We start from the raw sequence: 17,636 nt of genomic DNA on the forward strand, positions 1-17,636 counted from the left end.
TACTTCTGTCAGACAGTACTGCAATTTGTTCGGAGATACCTTATGCCCATTTTCAGCTAAATGGTTCAGCAAGGCAATGGTGTCTGTCTTGCAAGCCTCTTCCGTTTCTGACGCAACAAGTAGGTCGTCTATGTACTGGACCAGAACCGAGTTCTGCGGCAGAACCAGACTTTCAAGATTTTTCTTCAACAGCTGGTTGAAAATTTATGGAAATTTATGGGCTTTCTGTATACCCTTGTGGGATACGACACCATGTTAAAGCGCGATTTTCCAGCTTAAAAGCAAAAAGGTACTGGCTCTCCTCATCCAATGGGATTGAGAAGAAAGCCTGACAAAGGTCTATCACTGTGAACCACTCAGCTTGGAATGGTATCTGAAACAATATCACTGATGGATTCGGTACCACTGGACAACATGAAACAACTATGTTGTTAATCTTTCGAAGATCCTGCACTATTTTAAATTTCCCACTAGGTTTCTGCAAACCCATAATCGGGGAGTTGCATGGACTACCCACGATTTCCTTCAGTATTCCCTGTTTTATCATAGAGTCGATTACGGGTTTTATTCCTGCAATCGTCTCCGGGGTCAATTTATATTGGGGCGTTCTTGGATATTCAGCATTTGGTTTTACCATGATCTTCACTGGTTCTACTCCTTTGATCAGTCCTATCTCTTCTCCAGTAAAATCCCATACCTCTGATGACACTGCATCTCGTAAGTCCCAAGGAAGGTCCTCCACAGTCAGGGTAGGATACAGTTCTATGCATGTTCTCGAATTCGTAACTTTAAAAGTAGCATCATCATCTGTAGTCTGTACCTCCACTCCCTGAGGTGTGCAGTATATTGTGCAGTTCAGTTTGCACAATAAGTCCCTTCCTAACAGACACACTCAGTACTAGAATCACATACTACAAACTGATGTTCATCCGTATAGTTTCCTATTTTCACTGATACTGGTTCCGTCAAAGGGCTATTAATTCTTCTATTTGCAACTCCTACCACCTGAATCGTTTCCCCCGACATTGGTAGATCTGGAACCACTGCCGATCTCAAAGTTGATCGAGTAGCTCGAGTATCCACCAAGAATGTTGTAGGACACCCTGCCACTTCAGCCTCAACAAATGGTCCTCTTTGATCCACTTCTAGAACTGCCCCGAGGGTACAGTCCTCCTCTCTACTTACTCGTCGTCCCGTCAATGGATCAACGTAGTAACACTCTTCTTTACCTGTGAAAAAAGGCATTTGTCTATAGACCTTTCCCCCTGTCGTAATCTTTGGTGGCTGCGGGAACTGAGCTCGTGGAGCCGAAGTCCCCCCTTTGGCCACCTTCCCCATTGTCACTGTCACCCTTTGGACTGGAACTTCCTGAACTTCCTCCTCTAGAACTTCCAGTTCTCCGTTTTCAGGGTTATAGGGACACTCGCGTCTCCAATGTCCCACCTGGTGACACTGGTGACACTTTGTCGTTTTTTTCAATGTAGCAAAATCTATTCTAGGTCTCGGATTTTCCTCGTTGTCCTTATTCTGATTGTTTGATTTCCGTCCCATTGTCCCTGTTCCCTGTTGCTGCTGTCCTCCCTTTCCAGCTGACTGCATCTGCACCATCATCAGTTTCTCCTTTAATTTCTTTGCTTTGGAGTCTATCTCATCACTGCAATATCTTGCGTATCTCAAAATCTCATCCAAGGGTTTGTTTTGCCAACAAATTAAATGCTGCTGAATCATCAGACAAATATCAGGTCTCAACCCCAAAACAAACTTTGATACAAACTGTCCTATATCCTTGGGGTCCATTACATCTAGTCCACTGTATTGTTTGAATGCTTTCAGCAATCGCTCATAATACTCATGGACTGTCTCCTTTGGTTCCTGTCTTGTTCGGTCTATTTTTACCCAATCTATGTCTTGTAGTGGCACCTTCTCCTTCAGCCATGTCATTACCCTATCGTATTTTAACATTACTGTTTCTGACGGTCCATTAGTACGAGTATCCCTTGCTGGTTCTGTAGTTGGCCACTCGACACTAACCTTGCATGCTATCCACAAGTCTCCTGGGACCACAATGTCAAACAAGGTGTTCAAATCAATCCACAATACTTTTGAGATCTTCACAAACCTCTCTACCTGCTTGTACCACTCTACAGGGTTCTCCCTTAACTTCGGAAATGAGTTGGTGAAGGCAGCCAAATCTCCCCTACTCCAGGGTACGTGTACATAATTCCCATTCGCTATTTCTCGCAAAGGGAATGCCTCCATCTGCATTAGTCTTCCCTCCGGAGACATCACATTCACACTTCGCCTAACAGTTCCCTTTTTCGACCACCTCTCTTCCCATTTGTCCAGGTCCCTCCATGCTCTTATTCCTGTGATCAGTTCCCTTATGTGTGTTTTTAATCCAGTTGTCCTCCTCTCTTCTAGGTCCTGATCTGAATAATGCAACCTGTGGTTACCCTGTAATGCCTTGGTTCTGGACAAATCTACCATATACTTGTCTGCCAGTTCAGACAGTTTCTCATGTGTTGCTCTGGCCTTTCGAGTGATGTCCTTTGCTATAAACAGCAGCTCATCTTGTTCGTACATGTCGATCCTTTCTAAAGACAATGTACCATCTATTATATCGTTCAGATCAGATCTTAAGCTGGTCACATCGAGTCTTTTGGCTTTTATCGCAGCTTTCAGTATGCCATCTCTAGAGAGTCTATTTACATCTCTCCCATCACAGCTCTGAGTCCTACGTCTAGGCTCAGGCGAGTTATGGGGAGTCCTCCCATGCTCCCATCTCTCTTGGTCCCATGCAGTTCCATCCTCTCTGGGTGTATGATGAAACACTCCTCTATTTCCCATAATCCAGCATTTCTCATTCTGCATGGCTTCTCTAGGTGCATGGTAAGACATTCCATTATCCCCCATGTCTTCACAATTCGCCTGCGACCTCTGATCACTCGACGCATGGCAAGATCCTTCACTGTTCCCCGTGTTCCCACGATTCCAGTGCTGTACGTTATCATTAGGTGCATGGTGAGTGCACCTAAACCTATCTCTGTATTCTTGGGTCCTTTGGTCTCCCTCACCTTGAATGGGACGAGATGTCTCTCCACACTCCATACTTCTGCCTCTTTGCTCCTGCCCATTTCCTCTGTCTGTATGACGTGTAACTCCTCTACTCTCCTGACTTTTACCTTCCCACTCCTGACTGCTTTTGCTAGCCCCGCAGTGAGATAATATTCCATTTCCTCGACTTCCCCATTCGGCTTCTGCTCTTGACCTGTTGCTCGGTACTCCTGTGGACCCATCCCATTCCCTCAAGTCAGCCCTCAACTCTTTGTAGGATTTCGGCCGTGGTCCCCTCAGGTCCATCGGTCCTCTTTGACCCCCCTGTTCTGTTACGGGATCCACTGCTGACTCCAATGGGGTGTTCCACGTTATCGGTCCCGGCAATTGCCTCCAGGCATTTGTCGTGTTATTCCTTCTCTCCATCTCAACTCTCTCTCTCTCTAGCCGTACCTGTTTTTTCTCTCTCCCTTTCTCTGGGTGGTAAACCGACACTACAGGACCTATGGTAACGGGTACTTGAAGAGCATCTGGCAATCCATAAGACTCAACCCTCTCTGTCGCTGGCATCTTCTGCACCACAACCCTTCCGACTACTCTCTGTATAGGACTATGTTGAGGTGTCTCCTCGCCTTTGGTAGGTACCCAATCCGTTATGGGGAGTGGCCTGTTCTCTTCTATGTCAACTCTACCTTTCCTTGAGAGCTCAGTACCCTCTATCTCCCTATTGTCCGGAGGTGGTTTATCTATCAACAACCTATTTATTAGGCCGTCCTCCGACTCGCTCTCATCATCCTCTTCTATGGGTTTCGTTCCACCTGTGACCTCTCTCATGGGGTACAACTTATCCACCTCAATCACCTGTACCCTCCACTTCTTGGCTTCCGCATCCCATTTGGCATCTTGCACTGCCCTCACTGATCGCCGTACCCTTTCCTGGCGTCTGTTCTGACTCCTGTCGTGCGCCGCCCTAATCCATGCATTAAGCGCCTAAAACTGTGTTGATCTAGGCAAAGGTCTCAATGAGGACATAACTGCTTTCAACTGATGTAACACTTCTAATCTAAACGTTCCGTATTTCGGAAAAGTCAATTCCTCATTCCCCTCTGTAATCTTACTCCAAGTCCCAAGCCACGGTATAGTATGCAACCCAACATTCGTTGCCATATAGTGAGCTGGCGTACCCTCCGGCGGTGCCTCTTCCCCGCAATAAGATTCTCTTCTTTTTCTCTTAAAAATCCCTCTCAAACATTTAAAACACTTCATGTTCAAAATCTACGAATTTCTATTTTCTCCGCGTTCTTTTACTTCCTGATGACAATCCACCAATCTCAGCGCGTTTTTCGCTAACTGGCCTATCACAGCGAGGCTCTTTTGCTGACGTCACACCAACCGCCCTATCACAGCGCAGCTTCACACCAACCGGCCTATCTCAGCGCGGCTCTCGCTGACGTCACTCGTCTCAGCGCGGCTTCACACCGACAGCGCGGCTCTCACTGACGTCACTCGTCCCCCTTTCGCAGCAGTTCCCCTCCTTTCTCCGCTCGTCTCCCGGTCATGCATGCGTCCCATTCATACTCTGAAAAATGATTACTTCCGACCAAGCGATCACTTTCCTTGACTGTACGTCCACAGTCTAACTGTAATTGTCACCTTAACTGACGAAATGTCTTTCCGTTGGTCCAGACAATCGCCTTCTCTGATAGGTTACTTGCACACGGTAACTTTCGACCTGCGTCCGTTACCCACACACTCACTCTTGCATTCCCCCTATCTCGGTCCTGCGGGCGATCAATGGTACCTCATGACCCCCTTTTCTCTGGTCGACAACTACTCTGGATGTTCGATACACCCGAACCACTTAAGCTCTTCCCCGAACTTAAGATTTTGCCAGGTTGCGCGCGCTCACAACCCTCTCTCATTCACACTACAGGCATTCAACTCCGCATGACATTACAATACAGATACAACACAAAACACCGCAATCTGTCCACGCATGACCCTTGTTATACTCACTCTCGTCCGATTCTGCTGCTTTTCTCTCGCGCCGTCAGCACCCTCTTCGGCAGGCCACCTCTCGATCTCTAGGGACCTTGGGGTAAACTTAACCTAGTCTAGATCACCTTCCTCAAGAAGGTAACCATCCTCACTCTGCTACCAACTGTTAACGCGGGATTTCTGGTCTATTGTTATAGATCTAGATCCCAACTCCGGTCGACTGAACCGTTGGTACCTGTCATAGAGTAAAAGGCAATCCACTACTAGGTCAATCAGTTAATAACTTACTCCACTCTAAAGAACCACTTAAGCTTTAAAAAGTTTAAAAGTTTATTACAAAGCCAAACTTAACTGGAGATACAAACATCTCAATATAAGGTTCAAAAGATATACGGGTATCAATACAAACATGAATTTTCTAAATGCTCTTAGTCGGCAGAAGAATATTACCAAAACCAATTCAAAAATCATCAAAGTTGCAAGAATTGACACAAGCTGTAGCTTATGAGTCATTTACAGAAAGGAAAGAAAAACAGATTAGACTGTCCCTACACTAGACTAAATGACATCCCTACTTAGCAAGATCTTAACCTAAAAAGGTGTCAGCAGTGGTGACTTCCAAAGAAGATCACACACTTCCCTTAGTCTTTGTTTCAAAAACGATGTCTCGCAGTTCCCTATCTGCCTACCCATCCGCTCTCTTAGGTTCCTCAGATCATCTGCCTTAACTCCACCCAAAGGTGCTGTCCCTAATACAAAATCACATTTACAATAGAAACGCCCTTTGGAGACACCCCTTAGAGACGCCCTTCACATGGTGTTGGTTCTGGTATGTTCCATGCTGGTACTCCTCTGGGCCCATCGTTAGCGTTGACCTTGCTTCCCCGGCTCCTCTCCGGCAAGACGGTACCCCCAGGAAATTCCTGAAGACTCCTGCAGGCCTGTGCCTGGCTCTCTTGAACAAAAGTCTATTCATCACTCTCTTGATTAAAACCTCCTCGCACCTGCAAACAGACACTTGTACTGTGGGCCCCAAATTCCGGCCTCCACCATATCTTTAAGTCGTAAACCATTCGAACAGGCTCCACAGTTTGTGCCTAACACGACCTTTCTCTAACGAGCACATGCAGATCAAAAGAAATGACTTTGTCTATTCAGGCCTATTAGAATTACATGAACGGGCCTGTGCACTCTGTAAAACATTTAATTTCTTCTAAACAGTATTCTAACTTATTACACACAATGATTATATGAAACACTTCTATAAAACATATTTTTCAGTTCTATGATCGATAATACTTTGAATTACAATAACATCAAAATCCACCATCGTGTAAGAGTGTAACAGCATCTTGTACTCTATGTGAACTGCCATGTGGCCTACACATTTCTACGTTTAGCAGAATTACATTTCCCCTACCACCGCCACATAACATGGGATTTCAACGTCATTCTAACATCTCTACAAACATCTACATTAGCTTTTCACACTTGATATAAGTATTCTATTTTAACTAAACACTCTTATGTATTTTCACTCTATAGATTCGACACTCTTATAAAATGTTTATTAAACTAATACAACGTGCTTGTAAATATGGTGCACTTCTATCTTTTCTTGATTTGCGCTCTCTCACTATGCACCAATTTACTAATATACATAAGCTGTTGGAATTACTTTGCGACATTGCATAACATCTCCACCCCTCCAGCAGGGTGGTGGGGTCTAGTACCACCACTCCCATGTATGCACATCATCTTGCCCCCTAATGCAGTTAGTTGAACATAACCTGGAGCGAGGGCCCTGTGCACTGGCACCATCCCAGTGGCGACGCACCTCATTACCTCGACAAGCATTTAAAATAGGCACGAATACATGTTTAATTATCACTTAAGAATGACAATACTCATCACATTTGTTGATCATTAGATTGCTTTGCAATTAGAGCCCCTAAATGCATCACAGACAAAATCACAGGATTAAGCATATATAGCCAGACACCCTAACAGGCATGTTTGGCAACATAACCCCACTTTGCTTATGACATCGCCTTACACAGGTACCTCACATGTGACCTAAAGTCCCTCTAAAAAAAATAACGTTAGTAAATGCAGTTCTGGTGCAACTACACCTCTGCCCTTCTCCAGATATCCCCAACTCAGCCCTTCACTCTATGAAGCGATCCCTGAGGCACCCTCAGCTGTAGAAGAAAAGTTCCAGCCATGGGGATGCTGATAAAGCCTGGTTGAGCCCTTGAGGGGGTATTCTTTTCAAGTTCCCATGAGACTTAGGGAGGGGCATCCATTTTCGGGTTGGGGAGACTGCCCTGCTCCTGCAGCTCCCCGGCACCTTCACACACACCTCGTGGTGATCCTGTTCTCCTGGGGCCACCACAACCGGAGAAATCACTATTTTTCCTTGCAGGCCAGTCAAGGCCTGCAAGTCATTATGGGGCGATTCCCCGCATTGTCGTGCATATCATAGTAGAGGCTCTCTCGCTGCGTCGGGAAGAGCTGCGATGTAGCCCTCCGGCCGCGTCCTTCCTTGTGGGAGGGTCCGGTCCCACCCAGAACCCAGGTGAGTGTTACAGCTCGGGGAGCCCACCCCTGGCTGTTCTGCCAGTTTCTCGGGCCCCGTCTCACCCAGGCCTCCCACAGCTCCTTTCTTGGTTTTGGGATCCCGGTCCCACTCGGGATTCCCACAGGCTTGCCATGTTGGAGGGCAGCCCGGGAATCCCACCCCGGCTGCCCCCACTGGCTCCTCTCCCGGCCAGCAACGTTGTATGCTGCCTCGGGAGCCAGCCACGCAGTTCTGGTCTGCCCGCTCCGGCAGGTAGACACGGAGCCCAGCGCTTCCCCAGCTGGCCTCGGGGGAGTGCAGCGGCACTCCCACTTCCTCCTTCCATCACGTCATGGCCCGGGGATGGGGTCCTGGGCCCCCTCACCTGCTTCACGGGGAGCGCGCTTGCGCTCCTCGACTTGCATCTTCTGCGGGGGCCAGGGTGGGCTCCTGGCACCCTGCGGGCACACCTTCACGCTCCCCGGCTTCGCTTTGGGGCCCGTTTTTTGACAGAGACCTCTTCACAAGGGGGCGTGACGGCACTCCCAGCCTCCTACTCCTCACATCGGGGCACAGAGTTGGGATCCCGGGCCCCTCCCCCATCTTCACATGGAGCGCGATGGCGCTCCACGGTTTCAGTTTCGGCGGGGCTAGGGTGGGCTCCTGGCACCCAACTGGGGCACCTTCACAGAGGGCTCAACACGGTCCCTAACTTCTGTCGTTGCAGGGGCGCGACTGCACCCCCCACCTTCATCGGAGCCCAGAGTTGGGATCCCGGGCCCCTTTTCACCACCTTCAAGGGGAGCATGACAGCGCCTTCTGTTGGGTGCAGCCCCCGGGACATGACCCACCCCGAGGGCATATTCAAGACCAGCGGCGGAGCCCCACGCGCTTCGTCATCGGCCTTCTTGGAGGTCAAAGGTCACCTACCTTCTGTGCGATGTTATTAGACATTAGCTGACAATCTCAGACATTTTGAAGAAACTTCAAGGAGAGTAATATTTCCCTACATTACAATGAAAGAATCAAATCTGCATGAATGACAAAAATACAATAAACTTGAAAAAAATGCTCCTCAATTAAGGAGACCTCCTTCAAACCCCTGGAGACTAGGCAAGAACATTCTGAAGCCCTTTATGAGCACTGACCTAGTTCACATTCTATAGAACAACTGACTTCTGAGTCACTACAATTTACTCTAGTGCCAGTAACCAGGCACTTCGTGAAAAATTAGGGTTCAGAATCAGCAATTGTGTTCAGATACATAAAATATTTCCACAATCCTGTATTTTGATTTGAAGACCGATACCCTGGCATAATGTTTAACCAGCCTAAGTTTTATTTGTAAAAATAACAGTGACTAGCTGTTTATATAGGTAATGTTAAACAGTTATATACTAGCAAGCACGGACAACTGAGCACAATATGGCGGGAACACTTAGAAGAATAAAATGTTAGCATCCAGATGATAATGTGGTTTATGGCTTAGCTAATCAGAATGCTTGGTTTGTGGGTAATAACCTCTAAAATGTGCCAATATAACTAGACTACAGCAACAGCTGTGCAATAACGTTATTCTGTGCCAGTTGTGTTGTTCTGTTTCATTTGTCTTTCGTTCGTCCCCTGGCCTGGCATTGGTGAAGTAGTGCTGGTAGTGGAGCTCCCAGGCCAGTTTTGCGGGTACAGTGGACTAAAATTACAAGTATTAAAAATGTGAGCAATCTATACTATTATTTATCATTAGAAAGTGTAAGCATCACCATTTATTTTTCAGGTTGTGTTCAGTATTTGCTTTGATCTTTTTCAGAGGTGCGACTTTGTTATGAACATCTAGGAATCCACTGGAACATGATTTATTTAGGAAGTATTTTGTTCTGGAGTTACATGTGGTACTTATAAGAAATTAGGTTATTAGTTGAGAGAGGTGGAAGTACCACTCCAATAACAGACATAGGGCCATATGTATCAAGCTAATTAGCATTCGCAAAGGCCGAAATTCTGCGAATTTCGGCCTTTGAGAATGCTAATTTGACAAATGGTATGTATCAAACATGTTTGATGCAAAATAAGGAATAGCAAAATTTGCAATTCCTTATTTTGCGATTGCACTTAAATGCAATGTATCAAACAAAAAATATTCAGAAAATGCCATTAAGGATTCGCAAATTACCACCAACTTCTAGTTGGTGGTAATTTGCGAATTCTTTTCCAAAAGCTTTTTTCCAAAAAACAAAAGGTGCCATATGACGCCCATACATGCCCTTGGGGCATGTATGTGCGCCATATGCCCCCAAATGTCTTTTTCAGGGGTGCAGCAGGGTGTTCTAGAGACACCCCTGCACCCTTGAAGAAATTCCTAATTTGCGATCAGCTAATTGCTAATCGCAAATTGCATCTTCATTCCTATGGGCCTCCTGGCCCATAGAAATGAATGGGTAATTTGCGATTAGCAATTTTCTAATCGCAAATTAGGAATGGTAAAGAATCGCTATTTAATAGCGATTTTGTACATACATACCGTTTTGCGAATTCCAAATAGCGATTCCTTAAAATTCGCTATTTGGAATTCGCAAAACGGTAGTATGATACATATGGCCCATAGTCCTTGCCTGGGTGAACCACAAAAAGTCAATAAATTATACTGTGCTTTACCCTCTCCTAGCTTGGCACAAAGTGGTAAGGCTTAATTTAGAGGAAATGTTTAGATTAATTATGCAGCATTCAAACAGTAGCAAAGTGAAAACACAGCACAAGAAAAATCCCAAACCAATTTATGAAAATTGAATACATATTAATACATAAAGATAAATAAATGCCAGCATTTGTAAAGCGCACAGCTACCTCCAGAAAGGTGTCCCAGCACTGAGGGGCCATCGGGAAGATTAAGCAAGCTATTGCCCAGAGTCACATGGTGCTGGGCTAACCTGCCTCCAGTGCCGGGGATCGAACCGTGAACCCTGTGGTCTGGAGTCAGGCACCCTGGCCGCTGCGCCACACCTCTTCCACAAGGTGCATCAAAACAACAAAAATCCAATCAGTAGACATGGAGATATGAGTTTTTAAAGTTGTAGGTGAGCACATGCGCAAAATGCACAAAGCGTATCTTGCAGTTATCTAGTTGCGCTAGACTGAGGGGTGTCACAAGTTCAGACCGACCGCAATGGAGCATGGTTCAGATACAGGGCCCAGGTTAGTCCCGCTGAAGCCTTACCTTCTCAAGTTAGCAAGGGCCACAAGAAGAAGGCTATCACTGCAAGGAACAGGTTAAGCATCACAGATGGTCGTTGCTGTACCCCAAAGAGCTGGTTATCACTGGAGCTTCACTTTGGCGATCACCATGGGCTCTCGCTGTCTGCGCAAAGTGCACGTTTTGTGTTGCCGATTGTCGTGGACAGTCACTGGCAGCGTCAAGAGCAGGTCCAGTTGGAATTTGGGTTGGCCGTCATTGCAGTTGGTCGATTCTCAACACAAAGGGGTTGCCAGGACCTCAGAACTTCTGTATCTTCCTCTTTTCTTCATGGGAAGTTCACATTGATACTAGCCAGGGGTCCAGAACCTAGGGGGCACCTCTTGGGGATTAAGACTCACTCCAGCATAGGCCAGCTGCAGGGTTCAGTCAGGTCCAGTTGGTGCTGGTCAGCTAGGTTGTTGCAGGGAGGACACTGGAAGCTTGTTTGGTCCCTGTACTTCACACAGGACATCAGTCAACTGATACTTTGAGTCACTCTTAGTAGCCTGGATTCAATGCAAGCAGATCCAATCTGCATTCTGCAGTCAGGGGGCAGTCCCTCTCCCTCCGACAGCAGGTCAATCCTTCTGAATCTTTCACAGGTGGAAGAGTTCTGATGAGAGACTCTGAAGGTCCCATCTTCATACCTGGGCCCAGCTTTTGTGTGGGGGGATTCCCTGACCTACCCCCTAAACTGGTTCTGTTCAGGTGTTCCCCTTTCCCTGGTTCCCAACTGTCTTGGATGAAAAAAACAAGGACAGGTCTGGTGTCAGGTTATTTGTGTGTGCTACAGGCAGGGCTCTTTGAAGTATAATCAGACTTTAGCATTAAAGAAGATTTTAAATTACAATACATTTGAGTGTAAACTCTGAAATGGCACTTATTAATTGTAAAAAGGTAACCCAGTGTTAATCTATTGAAGTGATAGCTTTACAGCAGGGGAAAACGACTTTAGGAGTTTTTCCTAACTGGACATAGATGATGTATGTGCCTGTATGTGCCTAGTCTTGATAGGTCTAGATTCAGGAGAATGTTGACCATCAGCCTCTGTACAATGGCTTTCTTTTGAGTAGTCAGCTTGAATAATAACACATATGGAAATCACCTTCCAGGTAAGCTACAAAGTCAATCATAACATAAATGTTTATGCCTTGGCATGTTCAGAATACACCACAGTGTAGTGACAAGACCCCATATATTTATTCAATGATTACACTGGTTACACCTACATTACATATGCTTTCCTCCTGGAATGCCTTGACTACCATCAACAAAAAAAGTGCAAATTGTAGATATGCACAATTAGACAAATCCCGATGGGCTGGGAGTCTCTATTTGGCCGATAACAAGATTAACTATCCAAATCCTGATTATGAATCCCTTGGGAACATCATGGGTCAGGAGTGTTTCACTCAGGCTGTTTTGACTGCTGAAAGCAGGTGATATCTTCTAGGTGAAATTCCAGCCACAAATATAAACTAACATGTGGAGATCAGCATGGAAACACCGATTAGCACATCTTGTTCTCCATTCCTTCTGCAAAACTCAGAATGATCTGTTACAGTGTAGAGAATAGTGTGTGAAAACAGTAATACCTCACCCAGTATTTTCGTGCCATTGTGCAGGGCCATTCATGAGAGCCATGTGTCATTTTTGCACCACGTAAAGTGGTACATATGTGACGCAAGGCTCTGAATCAGATTAATGAAGCCATGGAAAGCCACCCTGCATGACTTTGAGTGGCTTCCAATGTGTCTCCTTTCTCTGCGCTCGGGAGGCTTTCAATGGGCGTTGCAGTGGGTGTTTCCAAGCAACACCCATGGGTTTTGATGCTGCCCCAGATTTACAAAATCATGTAAACCTGAGGAAGTGCCAAATTGTCACGTGTCCCGAGGTGAGGCGTAGCAAGCAGAAATATCTTTATTTCTCCACGTAAAACTCCTTTTAGCATTGTTTCTGTGCAAGACAGTTCCCCTTCCTTCACAACAATAATCCTGCATGCCTACCTTGGCGCTAGACTGCTAAAACAGCGCCAGCGCAGGGAGAAAGGACTGGAATGCACCCTATTGCATAAAAACGTTGCATTACTGCCCTTTCACTTTGGTGTAGGGCAGCACAGCAAGGTGACTTGTTGAGCTGCCCTATGCCAAAATGTCGTAAATGAGGGCCTTAGATTCTAATTAGGAGTTGAAAGGCAATATTACTGCACATGAAGTAAAACCACCCCCTTCTGTGCAATTATGAGTAAACCCCATAGGATGGGGCTGATTTCTCAAGCCGTACAACCACACAGAATTTACAGTTTCATGGGTTTTTCCTGCATACATTTACCACCTGCTCTAAATAGGTGGTAAATGTATTATGTGTGGGCTGGTGCGTGGGATGGGGTGTGAGGGAGAGGGTTGGAGAGTAGGGCAGGGAAGGGAAAGTTTAACCTAATAGGGCATAATCTTTTATGCCCTCTGACTGTCTATGTGCAATGAAAGGGGCCTATTCACAAAACTGCATTTTGTAGTATTTTTAGTAGTGCTACCATTGTACAAGTAAAGTACTACAAAATGCTATTCACTAACCAATATGTGAAAGTCTATACCTCCTCCTCTCCTATTGTTTTTCTGTGCAGGATCTCTGCCTGCCTGCAGAGATCTCTGCATATGTAGGTACCTGGTATTCAATAATCGTATACACTTTTATGTAGCTTTGATCTATATCTCTCCTGCTCACAAACCAACAGGCTTCCACCACACTAGAGCAGGGGGGCGCACACTCTCTTAGGCCCGACAGCCGGGAACAAGCTCCCCCTCTCGACCCGTTCTGCTGGCTGTTCTTGAATTCATAAAAAAAGAACATAAACCACTGTTGTTCTAACTATTATTGCTCGTTTCTCTTGGCCTCCTGGCAATGCCTTCCTTTCGTGGAGCCGGGATATCTCCTGGGGTGATATGTGCACGTGAGACGAAAAAATAATACATAACATATCTTAGAGTCCAGGCATGCCACAAGCTGACAGCTCTGACGAAGCTGCGGTTTGTCCCTTGTGGAATGTTGCAATTTGGACAACAACCTAACATGCAGCAGTCTCAGGTGAGATGGCACTGATCAGCATCTCTGAAGGTGCTGCTCTGTTACTTTACACAGGCGAGATGCTGCACTCTCACTGGTGGCATGCTGCTCTCTCATTGGTCACAAAGTGCTCAGGGTGCCAGCCCTGAATGTGCTGCTCTGATACTGGACACAGATGAGATGCTGCACCCTCACTGGCGACATGATGCTCTCTCATTGGTCACAAAGTGCATAGTGTGCCAGCCCTGATTGTGCTGTGCTGTCACTGATCACAGATTACATTTGCTGCACTCTTCCTGGTCACAAATGGCCTAGGCCTCAGTGTTCTGCACTGCTCCTGTTCAGTCTTCCTTTTATTGATCATCGTCTTCCAACTACATATGCAATTTATTTTATGGTAGTGGTTCTTGTCTAATTTTCAAGGCCCTACTGCCTAGAATTGCGTGCAGAATAAATTTACAAAAGTAGGTTAACAAAAACACTTTAACTCTTTATATGTATATCTTTAACTAAACTGATTTAAAAGCTTGGCCAGTAAGCCTATACACCTATAATTTAAGAGATTTGCTCAAATACGTCTTCAGAAGGTATTCATTTATTTTTGAGTGCTATATAGGACTAAATCTATTTTCTAAATCTTTTGACGGGCCAAGGTGCAATCAATTTTCGAAAATAACAATGATTCCTAGTTCATTTTTAAGGTACGTCTATCGCCGACAGCACAGTTAAATATAATTTTCCTTGATTCATGCACCCACATTTTCCAGTTTTACCATTTTACAATGTATGTAGTTCTTCAACAATGTGGGACAGCTCCTGCCTCTTACTATACCAACAACTAGTCATCCCTTCACTTCAGATTGTATGCCCGTCCCTTGCACAAGCTATTCAAAGCCAAGGAATACGCCAGCAAATAAAATTGCTGCTTTTAAATGGAAAACCTCAAATCATGTGGCAGTCAGTACAATCTGGGGCGGAAAGAATTGGCAATGTTGTCTCTGGCTTTTAAAATTAAGCTAAATTTGAGCCATCTCTATGAGATATTCTAACACTGAAGCTCCCAAGTTGAATATTGCATATATTAATATTAAAGTCTTCTAAAATATTTGAGTGTTGGCCACTACGCATGTACACCTGGCGGCCTTGATGTGTAAACCTTTGAAAATGTATGTGCGATATTCCTTTCGGGCATGGAGCACGCTTAATAAGCGTAAACCTGAGAAAGCTTCACAAAATCCTAATGTGTATGGATGTTATTTGGGCTTGAACCTTCCCAAGATTACCCCGATAAAAGCCTATTTGCTACATTGAAAATGTCCTTAAATATAATAAAAGTTGTTTTTAATGTAAGATGTGCAGGGTAGCGTCTAACTTGTTCAAGATCCAATAATTTTGCACCAGACGCCTACGTTTGTGGTGATTCTACAGTGTATTGGATTGCTTGCATAAGACTGCTGATAGCATGCAGCACTACATTTTAACGGTTTGTTAACACAGCATTACACATTTTTATTGCCTTTACAATGCACTACACTCCTCTGCTTAAGAATGTCTTGCAGGTCATGTTGTTTCTAGCACACACTGAATGTGTTTGTGAACATCACATTGCATGCATTTAAAAAAAATAAAAATACATTGAATTATTTAATGAATCCCAGCTCCTGGTAATTATTCTTGATTGCATCCTAGACCCTTTTTTTCTTACTGTCCAACTACAGACAGGAACCAACTGCATGGCAAATCATTCATGTCCTCAATGTAAAAAAGGACACAACAGACCAAAATACAAGTGTACATCCTCTGCATAAGGGCACACAAACAACCTCAAACTTGTTTCACACTTTTTTGGCCTCATCTGTGAGATGCAGCTAGAGCCCAATAGCAAAGTAAGCTAAAGGACCTATGTCGGGACATAGCTGCCACACGTAGGGTTAACCACCAAAAAGAACCAAAAGTGTTTAATGGGAGGATTCTAGTACTATCTGAGAGTCTTCTTCCAGTTCATCATTTTGTAGTACAGGAACACAAGCAATGTCACACATGTTTTGCATTTCTGGGGCATCACAAATAAGGTGCAGGTTCACCTCACTCGCGATGCACCACTGACTGTTCACCTCTATGTAGGGATACTCGATGAGGGTGATGAATGGTAGAATGAATAGGTGAATTATTCTCTGCAACTTTGAATTAAAATATAATCCTTTTTAGGTCTCGGCTAGGCAACGGGTTCGTTGCATGTGCTGTCTTTTCGAGAGATACTGCAACTACTCTGCGTGTTTTACAAACACCCATCATTTGCTATTTGTTCTTTTTCCTGCCACTCCAAAATCTTTGCTTTTTAGTGGTGGTTTGTCTGTATTTGTCCCTCCCTCGTGTATTTAATTCCCCTCAAGGCAGCTGGCCCTATACCATGAACTTGTTCCCTTCAGTCTATTTACGTTTGTTTCGGCTGACCATTTTTTGGGGGGGCTTGTTTTCTGAAGGTTTCTGAGATCTCAGCATCCTCTCTCACAAAACTTCTTCCCCACCCCACTACCCCTCCCTGATCGCTGCTTACGGAGAACACCACCCTTCCCAGTTTGTCTCTTGTCCGCCCCCACCACCCCTCCTAGGTCGGCGCTTATTTTTATTCTGCACAGCTGTGAACACTCACTTCCTCTCTTAGGGCTGCAGCTGTATTTTAAATTCAAGTATTGAGTCAGATTGTTTCTGACAACCTGGAGAAAGTTACAATTGCAGTAGGATTTCGGTGTTTAAATTACAGTACATGCTTCTTTTTACTGCAATCAAAGTCCCTTCAAACATGGTGGCCTCCCGTATACAATAGTAGCAGCTAGTTTTGTCCATCTTCTTGCTCTGTGCCTGCAACTGGTCACATGTGAGGGCATTCGTTTCGACGGCTCTGAGCTCTCAGACTGGCTTGAGACCGGAACGTTAATGTATGGCGGGACTAGGGTCCTCTCTAGCGCAGTAGTTGGCTGAATTTCTAAACATTACACATTATCTGTGGGTCCTCTTCCCTGTTTTCTGGGTTGTCAAGATGTTGTTGAGGATACTTGTTAGGAGAAGCAGGTTATTAATTACGACGTAAAGGTGAGGGAATGCAGAACGTTTGGGACCCACGTAGCGGGATGAGGAAATTTGCTCAGCGTGATGCTACTTGTGCATTCCACACTGCTCCCCACATAACAACTTGACTTTCATCTATCTTAAAAAAAACATAGAAACACGTGAGTAGTATGCACTGTCAAGATAGCAAAGGCTTGCAATCAACCGCAGCAAAAAATGTGGTCTCTCATTTGCAAGAGTATGTGCTGGCATATCTTATATGGCTTTTATTTATGTGTTTTGAAAACCTGTAAGGGGTGCGTAAACACGAACTTTGTACTTGATAGATGTTTCTTCTCGTAAGCAAGGACTACAAGTACAAAGTGCGTGTTTACACACTGCTTGAAGGTTTCCAAATTGTCATTTACAATGCCAATAGCTCCAACTCTCCCAAATGCAAGACCTATTGCATTGCAAATGCATGTCAATAAACCACAGACACGTTTCTGCCTTGTGGAGCCTCATCAGGCGCAGTTCTATCCCCTCGCACTGAGAGCGGTGGCACATGTATCTGGTAGCTTCATCAGGGCTTGGGTTACCAATTGAGTAGGCACGGCCCGTGCAGGGCATTATACCGTGGCGGTGACGTCAGGCAGGGGAGGGTCAGGGTGGGGGGTTGTAAAA

At 45.2% G+C, this 17,636-nt stretch overlaps 1 protein-coding gene across 1 annotated transcript in view; it reads left to right on the forward strand.

The window, feature by feature from the left end:
• Positions 1-17,636, forward strand: part of LOC144818908 (uncharacterized) — a 322,331-nt gene that overhangs the window by 80,904 nt on the left and 223,791 nt on the right. The gene's annotated exons all lie outside the window — the stretch shown is intronic.

This window comes from Lissotriton helveticus, chromosome 2_1, assembly GCF_964261635.1.
Source record: "Lissotriton helveticus chromosome 2_1, aLisHel1.1, whole genome shotgun sequence".
Lineage (NCBI taxonomy): Eukaryota > Metazoa > Chordata > Amphibia > Caudata > Salamandridae > Lissotriton > Lissotriton helveticus.